Consider the following 18,778-nt stretch of genomic DNA (forward strand, 5'->3'; position numbering starts at 1 on the left):
CATGAAAGAAGAACTTGATGCTATAGAGAGAAACAAGACTTGGAAGCTGACAGAACTTCCAAAAGACAAGAAAGCCATCAGCGTCAGATGGGTTTTCAAGCAGAAGTTAAAGCCAGATGGTTCAATTGGCAAACATAAAGCAAGGTTGGTAGCCAGAGGATTTCTACAGAAACCTGGGCTGGATTACTCTGAAGTGTTTGCACCTGTAGCAAGACATGAAACAATCAGAATGGTGATTGCAATAGCTGCTAACAGGAATTGGCCTCTGATGCATTTAGATGTAAAATCTGCATTTCTGAATGGTCCATTAGAAGAAGAAGTTTACGTGTCACAACCTCCTGGATTTGTGAAAAAGAATCAGGAAGGGATGGTGTACAGATTATACAAAGCTCTATATGGATTGAAACAAGCGCCCAGAGCTTGGAATAAGAAGATTGATTCTTTTTTCAAGAAGCAAGGCTTTCAGAAATGTGAGATGGAGTACGGTGTCTATGTTCAGCATACTTCTGAAGGAAATATGACTCTGGTATGTTTATATGTTGATGATATACTGCTGACTGGAAGTTCTGAACAGGAGATAGCCAAGTTCAAGAAAGTTCTGATGAATGAATTCGAAATGACTGATCTAGGCAAAATGACATACTTTCTAGGGATGGAATTCAGATACTCTGAGAAAGGTATTATTTTGCATCAGCTCAAGTATGAATTAGAACTTCTGAAGAGATTTGAATTGAAGAATTGTAAGATTGCTGTCACACCATCTGATACAAATCAGAAACTGGATTCTGACTCTGATGGAAAGGATGTGGACGCTACAACCTTCAAACAGTTGGTTGGTTCTCTGAGGTATTTGTGCAATACCAGACCTGATATTTGCTATTCAGTTGGGATGGTTAGTAGGTTCATGAGTAAACCTAAGTGGTCCCATTACCAAGCTGCTGTCAGGATTCTGAGGTATATCAAGGGAACTCTGAAGTATGGAGTATTATTTCCTTCTGGAAGAAAGGATGAGTCAGAACTTCTGAGTTATTCAGATTCTGATTGGTGTGGAGACAGAGTTGACAGAAGAAGTACGTCTGGGTACTTATTCAAATTTCTGGGAGGTCCCATTTCTTGGTGTTCCAAGAAGCAACCTGTTGTGGCGTTGTCAACTTGTGAAGCTGAATATATTGCAGGTGCTGTTACTGCATGCCAAGCTGTGTGGATTCTGAATCTATTGCAGGATCTGAAGATTAAAGTAAACAAACCTCTGAAGTTGATGATTGACAACAAGTCTGCAATCAATCTTGCCAGAAACCCAGTGTTGCATGGGAGAAGCAAGCACATTGAGACCAAGTATCATTTTCTGAGACATCAAGTTCAGAGGGGAGTGTTAGAAGTTGTACACTGCAGCACTCAGAAGCAGTTGGCAGATGTTCTGACGAAAGCTATCAAGACTGATCAATTTCTCAGATTAAGGGATGGAATTGGTGTTACAAGTTTTGATGGAATATGAATTAAGGGATGGTATTAGATTTAATTATTAGATTTAATTCATATTTAAGTTTGTTAGATATTAGATTTAAATATTAGATTTGATTCATATTTAAATTTGTTAGATATTAGATTTAAATATTAGATTTGATTCATATTTAAGTTTGTTAGAGGCTTATAAATAGGGTGTCAATCATTGTAACTTTTAATCATGTTTTGTAGCCGTCATTCTTAATAGAATATTCATCTTTTATTCTACCTTTGCACCAACAATTGGTTCATTTGGAAACATAGGAATGACAAACTCTTCTGAAATGAGGATATACAAATTGAGAAATTGGTAGAGGACGGAAATATTTTTGCTTGGAGTTGGCTTAGAATAAAGTCAAATTTAATTTCCAATGACATTGTCATGTGGTGCAAGAATGCAAAGACATGCCTAGGCATCCTTGAGGGTTGAGATGTCTTGGTGTTTGTATCCGTACTTGGCAATTTTTTTATATGTTGTTGTGATCGATTGCTGGTGTTGTAGAGTTGTAGTAGTAATGATGTTATGGTAGGAAATGCTCAATCTAGTTTTAGAGATTTGCTGTTTTTTATGCGTAGGAGGTTTTGTTTCTGTCTAATGTGGCTGTTCGAAATCAGTGTATCAGTGTAATCAAACTAATATGCAATTTTTTTTATGCTTTTTGCTTTCTGCTTCATATAAGTGCTGACTCAGAGATTGGTTTGGATGCTTCTTTGATGGATTTATTTAGTCCAGTGGTTTTAGCCTTTTCTTATGGAAGTGTGTTGGAGGACTGATTCATATTAAATTACTCCATCTGTCCTATAATAATAAGAGATTAAATTCATCATTTCACACGAATTAAGAAAAAAGAATAATTGAAAGAGAGAATGATATTTTTACAAAAGTATTCTTATCAGTATAATATTAATTAGATACTAAAATTAAAAAAAATCCATTGAAAATTAAAATAAGTCATTTATTTTGAGACACTCTTTTATTTCAAATGGGTCGGTCAATATAGAACGCAGTGAATATCATTTTCACCGGGGAATATCATTTTCCTCGGGGAATATTTCTTCATTAAGATGCATCCTATCCTAGCTTGCCACATTATCCATTAAATCATATCTTAAGACAATTTTTAACTATTCAAATTTCAACATTCAGCCTAATAATTCCAACCTCATAATGTTAATTAAATTAACTTCATTTGTTTTTGACTTATTCTTAGCATATTTCCCCATTTTTCTCATGTAGTTTAATATTGAATTAAAATTAATGATTTTTTAAATTAATCAATTAAGTAATCATTGGAATGTACAATTCATACACAAGAGATTCGTATTTTGTAAACTTAAAAGAGTATATATATATTTTATAAATGTATTTGAAAAAAACTATAAAAACTATAAGACAAATATTTATCATTGATTATAATAAATCAAATATACTTGACATAAACCTAAGAAAATAGTAAACAGTTAGTTGCATTAATAAGTATTAAAAAAACACGGTAAATATTTGTCAATAATACATAAAAAAAACTTTAAGAAAATTTTATTTTATTAGTTAATGTAAAAAACAAACAAAATTTGACAATAATACATGAGACACATTATTGTAATCGTAACATAAAACACGACAAATTTTAAAAAAAAACATAAAAACAAAATTTCATATACTTGATTAATATAAAAAAAACGTAAAACAAAATTTTCTATAAGTAACAATTAAAAAAAATACAAAATAAATATTTGTCAAGGACCAATTATAAAAAAGCATAAGACACGGATTTATTTATTTTTGTAAATATTTTTAAAAAAAGACTAAAGAAAATAAGGATATTAGATCCTCCTAAAGTATACACAAGTTAATTCTCACCATTTAAAATTAAACTATAATTTTTATAATTATTTCATTTAATTACGTTAGATATGTCTAGCTATTTCGCAAAAAATAAATATTTTATTAATTATCTTGTTTAATTGCAATTATAATATATAAATCTTTTATAATTAATTAAATTTGATATTTATTATATATTTTAATAACACTTAATATAACAATACTATCTAAAATAAACTCGTGTAACACACTAAAAAATATACGGGTATTTATCTAATTAAAAAATATAAGTCCCAAAAAAAATGGTCTATTCATTATTGTATGTAAGATATCTTTGTTTTTCCTTTAATATAATTAGGTAAAAGAAAACTCCGTGCATTGCACAAATTTTAGTAGAAAGCATTTAAAAAAATTTCTTGTGTGATAAATTAATTATTTTGGTTAGTTTTTCACAATTTGTTTTTTGATAAATAGTTTTATATGGTTTGAATATGATCTTCTTTTATTTTAACTAGAACAATGTTCGGAATGTATATTTGTAAAAATTTACTTTATTGTTTGTTTGAGAAGTTAAAATAAAAATTATGGTATGATAAAAAATATACATACTCTTTTAGAATTTAATTCAATTTTGATATCTATGTTCAAGGGTTTATGATGTCAAAAGAACGGAGACAAATGATGCCAATAGTGGTCTTCTTTTCTATGGATTAGAAAGAAAAAAATTATTCTTTTAAAATGATTTTTTTTTCAATATTATGAATATGTTAATTGATTTAGTCAAATATAACACCATGCATTAAATGTCAAAATATAATACGGCATCAAATGTATCAAAAATAAATATCATGGTTAACTCTTAATATAAGATAAATTTAAACATAAACAAAAAACGAGAATACATTCGGTCAATCTGAATAAACATCAAATACATAAAAGATAACACGGACCCAACTAGCAAGGTAGCCTTTCTTTTGACCTTATCCTTTTTCTTGACATGCTTATCTGAAAATAATCAATAAATAAGGGACGAGACTATGTTCACAGAATTCCACCAGACTGACTAGCTAATTGCTTAGGATTTAACATGAATACTATGATTATAAATCTCATAGCTAACTACATTATATATCTATCTCTTTGAACCGTAAGATGTCTAATGCTTTAATTTAGCCCCTAGCCACTATTTATCTAATCCTGACACCTAGTGTAGTTCTATGCTCTAATATAAGGTTATATAAAATATAACTAGCCTAGGATATGAACTATGGTAGTTCGCATACTTGATTCACCTCAACTTCCTCCTAGCTTAGTTCTAGGACTTTGGAAGGTTAGAACAAATAGGGAGATATAGTAGCCCATCCCGTTCACTATCATACCACTTGAATTAGTACTAAAGATTGACTTATACTAGTCATAATCCATCTAGACTTACATTGCAGTAATTATCTTTTCGTTATGTTATTTTTATGCGACATACTTTCGCGCGCGCACACACACACACATACTCACACACATCTCGTGTCATAGTCAATCTTGCAGACGTGGGTGAATCCAACAAAATTCTACTTCACCATAGTCAAATGTAAACTGACGTCCCAATTATTCGACTATATTTCCCTCCTGAATTTATAAATTAAAACCTCTTCCATTCTTTAATATTATGATATGTAATTAATATCATGATCTTTATACATATACATATAATTATAAAAATGCATATTCATATAACTCTACTACTCTTTCTTTCTATACATGCTTTAGTATCTCCTTATTCGGACATTGTAACTAATGTCTTAACATCATCATTCTAGAGACTATTAAACTCTTAATCAAGACATACTTCTTACACTCACTATAATTTTATGGCTCATGAAACGATGCTTCGTAGCTCAAGTTATGATAATTATAAGCTAACCCTATTTTCACGTAGTCAGTATTACGGACTGGCTGTAATGATACATTACGACCATAACAACTTCAGGATTTTTCCTCACTTAAGGTAGGGAGAATTATGGATAATCCATAATATGAGATTAAAATCGTAATTCTCCCTGTAATTCTCACAACCTACATTTCCCCACTATTACAACCAATTTTCAACACACAAGACCTCACCCATAACTCTTATCATCACTAATCATACTAAACATTATCGTAAGAGCAAAAACACATACGCTTGACATGCAAAGAATTCATTCTACATTCCATCCTCAATCTAACTTTAACTATTGATTCAACCATTGATTCTACAAATTAAGGGGGATATAATTAGGGTTTTAAGTCTCCTACCGAACTATCTTACCCGTGCATAAAAGGGTGGTGAAGGAACTCACCTGAATAAATGGTAATTTGTGGGGTTGATCAAGAGGAGGATGCTTATTTTTCAAGTTCTTGACTTCCTACTTCCAATTCTTCAATCTCTAACCTTGACATTTTATTATCTCTCCAAATGTTTGATCGATATATCTAATCGATTAGACAATTTTAAAAAGTCTCATAACATATTGAACAATTTTCCAATCAACTAGCTAGGCTCTAAAAACATTTTTTGGTTGTTTTAAGCAAAACGTGTGAGGGTTCTCTATGTTTTAAGTAAGTTTATATGATTTATCCATACTACTTCCATAAATTCCTTGTGTCTTTATAATACATTAATCACTCAAATGGACACAATCATACAAGTTTTCATACTTCCTCTCTTTCACACTCTGAAGCTTTCAAGTTCCTCTTCCAAATATACCAATCACATAAGAACTTCATTTGAACCTTTAATATTTTATTTCCGTTTAGTTTTTGCTTGTCTCAGTGCCAATTGGTGCTTTTTTTTAAGTTAGATTTTTGTGATGACCGAAAAAAAAAATAATGGTGTCTCAGAAACATGCAGATGAAGCAGTAAATAGTAGCAATTTCAATGATACAAATCAACAAGGAGTAGTTGGAAAGGAAGAAGATCATTCATTCAGTGTCAAGGATTTACTTTGGCATGGTGGTTCTGATTATGATGCATGGTTCACATGTGCTTCAAATCAAGCATAAACATAAAAAAAATCTTTTTTTTCTTTTCTCTTTTATTCTGACACCTCAATGAAAAACATGTTTGTATCCGTGTCAGACATTTGTGGTTATGGGTTAGTGTCGATGTTTGAGTTCTGTAGCTTTTATTAAATCTTCATTATAACTCATTTTGATGGGTTTATTTAGGTGACTCAAGTGTTGTTGACACTGCCATATTCATTCTCTCAACTTGGCATGTTATCTGGAATCTTGCTTCAAATATTCTATGGAATTCTTGGAAGTTGGACTGCTTATCTTATTAGTGTTCTCTATATGGAGTATCGAACAAGAAAAGAAAAAGAAAATGTTAAATTCAAGAACCATGTCATTCAAGTATGTTTGTTTTCTGTTTCATGAAAAGGGTCTTTTTGCATATAGCATTACATAGTATAACTTTTGCTATGTCATTCAGTTTACAGTTATTCTATCAAACTAATACACCAAAACACAACATTAAAGCGTTGTATTATGTAGTCAAAATTTTTTATCAATTCTTTTATAATTTAAAAAAAAAAATTAAAGAAGAAGATAATATTAAGAAAATAAATTTTCTTATACACAATTATATAATTAGTGCCACCAAGCTTAAATGACTTTAGAATTTAAATTTACAGTGCACTTTCTAATAGTAAAAAAATAATACAACTTTTATTTGAATTAAAAATTGCTCAATATAATTATATTAATTTACGAAATGATTATATAAATAATGAGGCAATATATGAATTAACTATTATTATTATTGTAAATTCAACAATTTAGTATTTGCCAAAAGAATAAAAAAAAAATGACCAAAAAATAAACTGGTTTAATTATAGTTTTGGTCTCCAATTTCACATATTATTATTAATCCCCTTATTTTTAAATCGAAACAATTTTGTTCTCTCTCCTACTTTTACATTTAAAGTTAACTGACATTTTTTAATTTTTAAATGATAAATTTTTTTTGAAACATGACAAATTATCGTATATAAATATATTGTAGAATTATATAAATTAAAAAATATTTCATAGATTTTCTAAAAAAAAATCTGAGATAAAATGGATTTGTTTGACGAAATAAGATAAAATGGAATTTTCAAAATTATGATTTAGAGAAATACTTTATAATCAAATCATTTTAATATCAATTTAATAGAAGAGTAATTAACATTAATATTGCTACTTTCACAAATATATATTTTTTATTCTAATCTTATTTAAGATTAGTATATTATTTTAATTAAGATCAAATATTCAAAAAATTTATAAAATAATTCTAGTTCTTTAAATCATGAATATATATTTAAAATCAACCAAATATTTTTGAATGAAATATAAAAGAAAATTGACAAATCAAGAAATGGAATCGAATTAATTTGACATAGAATAAAGCTCAATTCCTTTAAATGATACATTGGGGAGAATAAAGAATACAAAATTAACACATCAATACAGAATATGCACACAACTTGCCATTATAATCATTATATTATTATCATTAGAACTGCATACTTTTATAAAGAAAAGTATCTAAACAAATGTAAATTATATTCTAAAAGATATAAATTATGTTCTAACTTTAAGTAAAATAAATTACAATAACAGAATCAATTATACTTTATAAGAATTAAACATATAACAGACAGTAAATCAATTCTACATCTAACATACAATAACTTCAAGTTTATTCTAATTCAAATAACAAATTATGACTGAATTGAAACTAATTGTAATGGTTTTCAGTGGTTTGAAATTCTTGATGGATTGCTGGATCCATTTTGGAAAGCATTGGGACTAGCTTTCAATTGTACTTTCCTTATCTTTGCATCTGTGATTCAGCTTATAGCTTGTGCAAGGTTAGCTCTTCTTTTTCTTCATTTCTTCAACAAATTTTTCGACAAAATTCATTGTCAATTTAAATATGTACTGGTTTATTTCATTGATCATTACAACAATTTTTACATTTTGTTTGTTCATACAACATGTTATAAAGTCTAAATATTGCGATGTTACCGATATTTATAATTGTTTTATTTTTTTATTTTATTAATACGAGGTTCGTCAAACAAATCTATTTGATTTAGATTTTGTATTTTTTTTTTATCATACTGTCACTTTGTGAAAAATATTATATTAAATTATAATCGTTCTATATTATTAGTGAATCATTAAAGCTATCATATAGTATATAGTTTATATTTGTGTAGTTATTATTTTTCTTTTATTTATCTTTTTTATATCATTATGAAGGTTAATTTTGTAAATGTCCTTGTGATTTTGTATTTTTTAAGTAGAAAAGGTGGGCCAAAGGTTAGAAATTGAAAAACACTAGGCAGCAAGTCTCATAGAAGATTCAATACAATTATTGGCCAATGACTTAACTCTAACAGACAAATATCAAACTAGGTGTGGTTATTTAAACTAGGTAAATTAAGTTTGCTAAAAATATCAGCACTCTTTATAAATATGCTTAAAATTGCACATCCTCAAATTTCTTAGTGAGAAGAAGAATACGTCTTGCCAAAGACAAACCTTGTCTAAGAATTAGGTTTAACACGTCAAGAGAATCGACAACAACCTTGTTATTCACTTGAACAATAACTTTCTTGAATTTTTTCTTCCAAGAAAACTCCAAACCAATAAACACTCCCAATAGGTTATTGCAATTGTCTATGCTCTTACTAGAAACCACCAAGCCATCAGCCTTGACTATCTCTAAAAAGGTCCTCATAGTTAGCAAATAACCTGCCATTGATAGCCCCATCAGAGTTTAGACAAGTCCAACTCATATGAGGAGAGCTCTACTGCATAATAATCAAACTTTTATGCAAGGCTTGGACTCTGAGATGAAGGCTCTTGCTGATACGATAAAGAGAGGCACTCTTACGAATATTATTCTTCAAATTTTGAGGCATATCAAATGAGGGTCATGGAAATTTTTATTCCTCCTTCCTCCCAAAAGCCCAGAATGCAACCCAATCGAAAACAAAGTGATGTAATTGTTGAAAAACATTTAACTCTAACCAATCAGGTAAGGTGGCGGAGAAAAAATGAGACTCGTCGTCATGGCTCACAAAATGGCTCCAAATTCTTTTGGGAATAATGCAATCACCAAATGACCACCTTTTATACAACAACAATTCATTTTCTTAATATTTGTGAAATCCACCAAATGACTTATAGTAAAAAAAATAAAAAGTAGCATGTATTTAAGCTAATCTTAATATTATAATCCCAATTTTAAAATTATTAAGTTATTTTTTATACAATATCAGAACTCTCAATTTTTAAGGGCTTGCTTCCTCATAAACTTTAGTAGTCATCCCTGCATTTTTCTGCTTTCATCCTTCATTGCGTTCATTCTAAATTTGTGATGCATTATTTTTCCACATTATGGGTACATTTGCTTTGATATTATATCTTTAAGTTTGGCACAAAATAAATCGAAGTGGACCATACCATTAGAATTGCCACAAAAATCCGAGTCAACAAACAAAAACAACATTATATATAACCTTGACACACACCTCAATGTGCGTCTATATTACTAGGGTGTGTGACTCATTCACAATGTCATCTCTAGTGGGCATGTGCCACACGCCGCCTTCCATAACACATCATATTTTAAACTATTTTACTTTTTGTGTGTTGGAGTGAATAGTAAACCCTATTGATGCATAAGAAGAATAAGAAAATGAACATTGAGAGAGAGAGAGAGAGAGAGAGAGAGAGAGAGAGATTATGTAACTAAGTCTGAGTGATGCAGTGAGCAACCTCAAGTACTCTATTATAAACTTGATTGCGCTGAAAATGAAACTTTATGTCAATGTGCTTGCTTCTTCTATGCAGAAATGGATTCTTGACAAGACTTATGGCTGGTTTATTGTCAATCATCAACCTTACTGGTTTGCTCACCTTGAACTTCAGTTCCTACATCAAATTCAAAAGCCAAACAACATGGCAAGCAGATAAAGCACTATAGTACTCCTTATGTCCACTATGTTACCATGCTAGTCTGAGTTTGAATAGTATATCAACTCAGCATCATCTGACACTCAATATGAAAACATAATTCCATGCCTCAGAGTTCCCTTTACATACCTAAGTATCCTGATTGCAGGTTGGTAATGTGACCATTTTGGATTACTCATAAATCTACTTACCATTCCAACTATATAACATATGTCAGCTCTGGTTTTACGCATGTATCTCAGAGAGCTAACCAATTGTTTGAAAGTTGTAGCATCTACTTCCACACCATCAGCATCATAATCCATTTTATAGTTTATATCTGCAGGTGTGAATGCAGACTTGCAATTCATCAACTCAAATATCTTTAACAACTCAAGCTCATACTTCAGTTGGTGCGTAATGATTCCCTTATTAGTGTGTAAAATCCTCATCCCTAGAAAATATATCATCTTTCCAAGGTCAGTCATATCAAATGCCTTCATCAGCACCTTTTTGAACTTGTATACCTCTGAAGTACAACTCCTTGTCAGTAGTATGTCATCTATATAAAGACACGCTAAAATTACATTGCCATTAGAGGCATGCTGCACATACACACCATACTCCATTTCACATTTTTGAATCTCTGATGCTTGAAAAATGAATCAATTTCTAGATTTCAAGCCCTTGGAGCGTGTTTAAGCACGTACAAGGCTTTGTGCAGCTTGTACACCATCCCTTATTTATTATCTATCACAAATTCATGAGGTTGTAACCCATAAGATTCTTCTTACAATGGACAGGTTAGAAAAGCTGATTTTACATCTATATCAAAGGCCAATTCCTATTTGCAGTTATAATAATAACCAATCTTATGGTTTTATGTTTAACTACACGTGTAAATACTTCAAAGTACTCTAAACCAGACATTTGTAGGAATCCTCTAGCTACTAACCTTGCTTTATGCTTAGCAACTGAACCATATGATTTCATCTTTACCTTGAAAACCCATCTCACACTGATTGCTTTCTTTTTATTAGGTAGAACAATCAATTCCCATATCTTGTTTCTTTCGATTGCCTAAAGTTTTTCCTTCACGACCTTCATTCACACTTTCTTCTGAAGTGCCTCATTGACACTGACAGGTTTAGAGTCCACCATCATGGAACACTATATGACTTCCCCTTCAAAGTCAATTTCAATATCATACAGCAACTCGAAGTCTAAAAGTCTACTTGGTATCCGTCTAATTCCCCACTACCTCAAAAATTGCACAAGTTTACCTTCAAAGACAGGTCCACCATCATAGAAAGAGCCACCTTCAGAAGGTCCACCTTTAGAGGCTGGATTTCAGAGGAAGGATCACCTTTAGAATCAGACTCACCTTCAGAGTCAGAGTCACCTTCAGAGTCAGAATTACCTTCAGAGTCAGAGTCACCTTCAGAGTCAGGCTCACCTTCAAAGTTAGAGTCACCTTCAGAGGCAGACTCACTTTTAGAGGAAAAATCTCCTTCAGAGCGTAACTCTGGTGTTGACACTGCACTAGAGTTGGATTGAGACTTATTCCAATCCCATATTTATGATTATTTCATTATGACATCTCCGTTGACAGCGATTCTGTTGGTGAGTGGGAAATATATCTTATAAGCACATGTACATTGGTAGCCTATAAGCAACATGACGTGGCTTCTGTCATCTAATTTTCTTCTAGTAGCATCTGGCACATGTTTGTAAGATACATAACAAAACACCTTGAAATGGCTTACACTTTTCTTTCTTCCAGTCTACTTCTCTAGAGGAACTACTTCCTTTAACTTCTTTGTTGGATATCTGTTGAGCACATATGTTGATGTGGCAATTGCTTCACGCCACAATATGTGAGGTAGATTCTTTTCTTTTAGCATTACCCTTGTCATGTCAATCAAAGTTCTATTTCTTCTTTCACCGATACCATTATGTTATGGAGTGTATGGAGCATTCACCTCATTCTCAATTCCATGCTCCTCACAAAACTTCTTGAAATCTATTGAATTGAACTCACATCCATAATCGGTTATGAGGATCTTCAACCTTTGTCCACTTTGATTTTCATCATTCACTTTGAACTTCTTGAACTTATAAAATACCATATGTTTGAACTTTATGAGTGCTACCCATGCCATTCTTGTGAGCTCATCCACAAATGACAAAAAGTACTTATCTCATCCAAGTGAAGGTACCTCAAATGACCCACATACATCATAATGCACCACACTTAAAGCATGAGTTTCTCTTGGGGGCATTTCTGATGTGAATGGCAATCTTGGTTATTTTCCTCGCTTATATTTATCACATGATTTCTCTGGTGCCACAATATTTGGAATTCCGTGTACCAGATTCTTTGAACTCAGATGCCCTAAACTTCTGAAGTTCATATGTCCTAATCTCTTGGGCCATAATTCACTTTCCCTTACAACAGTAATTACACTAAGATATTCAGTGTATGTTGTTTCAACATTCACCTTGAATGTCCTATTTCTTCCTAGTATAGACTGAATAATCAACTTTTGGTCACATTCATACAACTTCAAGAGATTATCCTTTGTGGTTACTGAAAACCATTTTTCAAGCAGTTGAACTACACTCATCAGATTGTTATCCATTCCAGGAACATACCATACATCCTTGATCAATATAAATTTTCCATTCTTCAATTTTACTTTGACATTTCCCATTCCTTCAACATTCAGATACTCATCATCAACACATTTGATCTTGGTCTTTCTACCATAGTCAAAACCAACCAACCATTGCTTGTTTCCAGTTAGGTGATTTAAGCAGCCAATGTCCATATATCACCAATCCACCATTTTTTACCTTCATTCTTAGATGCCATTAATAACACGGGTTCATCCTCAGAATCTCCTCTAGCTATGTTTGCTTCTCCAACCTTGCATCCCTTGTTTAACCAGCAATCATCAACAAAATGGCCAAACCTATTGCAATTGTAGTACTAAACCTTTTCTCTTATGAAACTTCTCTTTTCCCTTCTAAACATTCTTATGTTTCTTCTCATTTTCATTGGAGAGTTCTGACTTCTGAGCACCACCACCATAATTTTTTCGATTCTCTAAGCATGCTTACTTCTTGTTCTCTAGCCATGCATACTTCTTGTTACTTTTCTTGTTCTCTAGCCCGTTCTGTTTCCCTTTCAGAGTTTTTTTCAGTCAGACGTAATTCTTGTGCATATAAACTACTATGCTACTCTTTAATTCTGATGGTGTTGGTGCCTTTCGAGTGTTCTTTGGCTACAACTATGTAATCAAACTAAGAAGTAAGTGATCTTAGTACCTTTTCAATGATTACTTGTTCATATAGCATTTCTCCACAAGACTTCATCTTATTCGTAACCACAATCACTTTGGAGATATAACCAGACATCTTCTCATTGTTCTTCATGCTGACATTCTCGTATTGCTAGTATATGGATTGCAACTTTACTTTCTTCATTGATGTGTCACCACCATAATACCACACAAGTGTATCTTATGCCACCTTCGCCGTCGTCGATTCGACAATCTTCTCAAACACCTGCGTATCCATACACTGATGGATATAGAATAATGTCTTCTGATCTTTTTTCCTCGTTTCACGTTGCATATTTTTTTGCGCTTCTGTTGCATTTTCTGCAACTGGCATGTAACCATCATTAATGAGATCAAGAACACCTTGAGCACCAAACAACACACACATCTAAATCGTCCACTGATTTCAATTCTTTCCGTCAAATACTGGAAGCTTTATATTCAAGCTACCGTTTCCGCCGTTCATCTTCGTTCTTGTGAAAATCGCTCAATTCTCACCAACACTCGTGTTTCCTAATCCTTGAGAATCAAGATTGTGACGCTCTTCGATTTCGATATATATTTCAATGTGAATTTGAGGAACAAAATCAATCACACACCTCACATAAACTCGTGTTTCCCTGTGAATCAACTAGAGTTCGGATACCAATTGTTGGAGTTAACAACGAAACTTCATTGATGCACAAGAAGAAGAAGAAGAATGTTGAAAGAACTGGAGAGAGAGAGAGAGAGAGAGAGAGAGAGAGAGAGAGAGAGAGAGAGAGAGAGAGAGAGAGAGAGAGAGAGAGAGTAACTAGAGTAGAATTTTCAATCTCAACAAACTCAATTTCTCTCTTTTTTCAAATGAAACTAACTTTCAGTTTACATACACTAACCCAAACCCAAATACAAATCAAATGAAACTGAAACTAAGCAACTTGAATTTGAATTACATTTAACATTGTATGGAAATCTTGTTTTTTATAGGAGTATGTGTTAGGTTATCAATATTGGGGTCAACATGAGGGAGCATTTACATTGGACTATTTCTTACACACTTCGTGAGAGAAATACCACATACTCACCCAAAACCTATGGTAACAAACGTGTGAGTTTTTTCACTTATAAATAATCAAACTTCTACTTTTCTAATCAATCTAAGACTTTCTCAAACTTGTTTCTCAATACTTCCGACTCACACCTATTTTTCTCAACAGTATTAAGTAAAGTGTAGTTGTTCAATCAAATACACAATTTAGAATTATGACACTTAAAATTTGTAAACTATTGTGAATGAATTATGTGCTAGATATTTATACGGTATAAATTTCATATGAAGTTTTTTTTTCCGGTTAAATGGTCATTAATATTATACATAATCATATAGCTTACGAGTTAGATAATAAATTGACAAATACTACTTACATAGTTTATCAACAAAACTATTCAATCCATTTACTTACAAGTTTTAAATAATTTATATTTGTTCATCAATTTGAGAGTGAGTGTTATTCATCAATTTGAAAGTAAGTGTTATAAATATTATTCTCTAAATAGTAAGATTTATAATTATTTTATTGTTTACTTTATTAATATGATGTCTATTAAATAAAGTCCACTAAATTTTAATTTATCTCTATTTAAACAAAATAATCATATTATTGTAATCTTAACTTTAACATATACTAAAATACCTTTTCTACATAGCAACGTCTATTACGTAAGTGACAACTTGGACAAAAGAACTTGGACTTACATATTTGGAGCATGTTGTGCGACAACTGTGTTCATTCCATCCTTCCAAAATTATCGTATTTGGTCTTTTCTTGGAGTTGGAATGACAACTTACACTGCTTGGTATCTCACTATAGCAGCTATTGTTCATGGACAGGTATATCAATAAAATTCTAACATATTTGTTATTCAAACCATTATTTTATATATATATATATATATATATATATATATATATATATATATATATATATATATATATATATATATATATATATATATATATATATATATATATATGTATATATATATATATATATATATATATATATATATATATATATATATATATATATATATATATATATATATATATATTAAGATATGAATTTTGCAGGCAGTGTAAGTTTTTAGAATATTTTTTTAGCTTTTGTAGAAGTTTCAACGTGCTTAATTATTGCGATTATCTAAATAAATAAAAATGCAGAGAGACTATGCATGCCATGTGGAAACCACAAAAGTTCAAGCACATATATTTGTTGGCAACTTTATATGTTTTCACATTAACGATTCCTTCTGCTTCGGTTGTTTATTGGGCATTTGGCGATCAACTTCTTAATCATTCCAATGCTTTCTCTCTTCTTCCCGAAACCCGTTTTCGTGATGCTGCTGTTATTCTTATGATCATTCACCAGGTAATAAACCATTGAAAAAAAATTGAATTGGCTCAAAAATATGCACGAAAAAATTATTCTAATATTTACTACTAATAAATGTATGCAGTTCATCACATTTGGTTTTGTTTGTACTCCATTGTACTTTGCATGGGAGAAAGTAATTGGAATGCATGATACAAGAAGCATTTGTCTAAGGGCTTTAGCAAGGTTACCAGTGGTGATACCTATTTGGTTTTTGGCCATTATTTTTCCCTTCTTTGGACCCATTAACTCTGCTGTTGGATCTCTTCTTGTTAGCTTCAATGTCTACATCATTCCTTCAATAGCCTATATGATCACCTTTAGAAACGCGTCCGCAAGACAGGTACATCGTTCGTGTATTTCAAATTTTTAACTTCAATTTGGTTTGGTTTGCAAAATATGCATTTTTATAGGATATTGTATGTTTGATATTATTATTGGTATTGACGTGTTGGTATCAGTATGGGGAATATACTACTATAGTGCGTTTGATATGTGTTTGTATAATAGTTAATGATTTAATTTACATTACTGTTATTTTGTAGAATGCTGTTGAAAAGCCTCCATTTTTCATACCAAGTTGGACAGCAATGTATATTGTTAATACATTTATTGTGGTATGGGTTTTGGTGGTTGGGTTTGGGTTTGGAGGATGGGCTAGTATGGCAAACATCATTGGACAAATTGACACATTTGGGCTTTTTGCTAAATGTTACCAATGCGACCCTCCAGCATCACCCATGGTTGCAGGTCCACCTCCTCATGCCCCTCATCATTGAAGTTACACCTCACTCACCTCAAAATCATACAAGAATTCAGCCTTTTATAACTCTCATGGGTCCCTTAATATTTTGTAGCATACATGGAGGGATATAGATATAGTACTCAACCCACTTCATTAGGTGCTTGTTGCCTCTGTGTTGTGCAAGTTTTTCAATTCATGTTTTATTGTTTAGTTTTTTCTTCTTCTACTCTTTTAAGATTTGTTGATAAAGAATAATGGGGAAAGAATTGTTATGATTCCTTTGCTATAAATGCATAGGCTAATTAAACTACACGTGTTTTGGTATCCTCCTTTTATGTTTTGGTATTTTACTTTCTTTTATACCATGTTTGAGATGGTATGAAAATTTTGCATGCCTTTCTTTTGGTGATTTTAGATTTATTTTTCTTCTCATCTCATATTAATCACATGCACCGCATATTAATTCAAAAGGTAATTCGCAATTTAGAGCTATCATCATAGGTGTAATGACAAAAAAAAATTCTTTATAAGCATAACAGAGTCTAGAAAATCGATATTAGATGTAAACTTATTTTCATATATTAACAAATTACATAGAGATTAAACAATTTTGAAAAATCTTATATACATCTCTTCAAAAATCAGCACGTCTTAAAAAAGTTCCTATCCCCCTTACATTTATCGGAGGTGGAAAATTATTCATTACATAATTCTTAGCTTGATCTACTTCAATGCATTTTGAAGAAATTTTGTTCCCTTATAAAATCCCTCTGGTTATCATAAAATAACATTTTTCCAATTTAAAACAAGATTTGTCTCAATGCATCTTCTTAATATATAGTATTCCAAATTTTCGGATATAAATTAAAAGTCTTGTTGAACATAGAAAAATCATCCACTTACCTTTATTGATTTTTCAATCATATAAGTAAAAATGAAAAGCATGCACCTTTAAAATGAGAGAAAAGCGTTGCAAAGGTCAAACGACATCATTTTGTATGCAAAAGACTCCAAATGGGCATGTGAAAGCTATTTTGTTTGTCGTCTGGATCTACAACAATGTTATTATACCTTGAGTAACTATCAAGAAAAAAAAATTAAAAAGTCTTATCTGATAACTTTTCGAGCTTCTGGTCCATTAAATTTAATGGAAAGTGGTCATTTCTAGTACCCAAATTCAGCCTCCTACAATCAATACACATTTTCCATCCAATATTCGTGTGCGATGGAATTAGCTCGTTTTCATGTTTCGTATAACTACCATTCTTTCATTTTATTGACTATATGAACGCAACTTAACCATGCATTATCAAAAATCACTACTATGGAAAACACATTTAATGACGGTTGTGAACACATATAATGACGGTTTCAAGTTCGTTGTTAGGTAGCGTGTGATTGTATGTACAATGGTTTCCACAATGGACGTGTGACCATGGTTATAAGCTAGGTGGCGCACTACGTATCACAATTATTATATTAACCAACCGTTGTGATATATATTAAGGTCATGGGTTCGAAACCCAGCAACAACAACAATTTATTTGGAATATAATTAACATTTCACCACGGTTACTGAAGATAATCGTTGTGAAAAGTATCTTGAGTTTATTATAAAATATGTAGATTGCTTGTTTTTCCTTACACCTCACTAAACATATACAACCATTAAAATTGATGTAGAAGATAATAATTTGAAAATTTTAATTATTCTTGAAAAACAACTTAAACGAACCACTATTTTTCAAATTGCATTCATACCGCAATTCATCTCTTGCTTCTTAACACATAGTATTTGATTCAATGCCTCAAATTCTTCAAAGCAACTGCTCATTCCTAGTTTATGTTGAAACGCATCAATATGTTGACTAATTCTGAATCATCAACATCGTTATCATCATCATTATTTTAATCAATGATGAAGATGATTATGATGATATCAATGAAGATGATTTAATTT

General features: G+C 31.3%; 1 pseudogene; it reads left to right on the top strand.

Moving 5' to 3' along the window:
* The first annotated feature begins 6,193 nt into the window (after nucleotides 1–6,193).
* Nucleotides 6,194–17,068, top strand: LOC127129227 (auxin transporter-like protein 2; annotated as a pseudogene).
* Nucleotides 17,069–18,778: the final 1,710 nt, after the last annotated feature.

Source organism: Lathyrus oleraceus, chromosome 3, assembly GCF_024323335.1.
Source record: "Lathyrus oleraceus cultivar Zhongwan6 chromosome 3, CAAS_Psat_ZW6_1.0, whole genome shotgun sequence".
NCBI classification, from domain to species: Eukaryota; Viridiplantae; Streptophyta; class Magnoliopsida; order Fabales; family Fabaceae; genus Lathyrus; species Lathyrus oleraceus.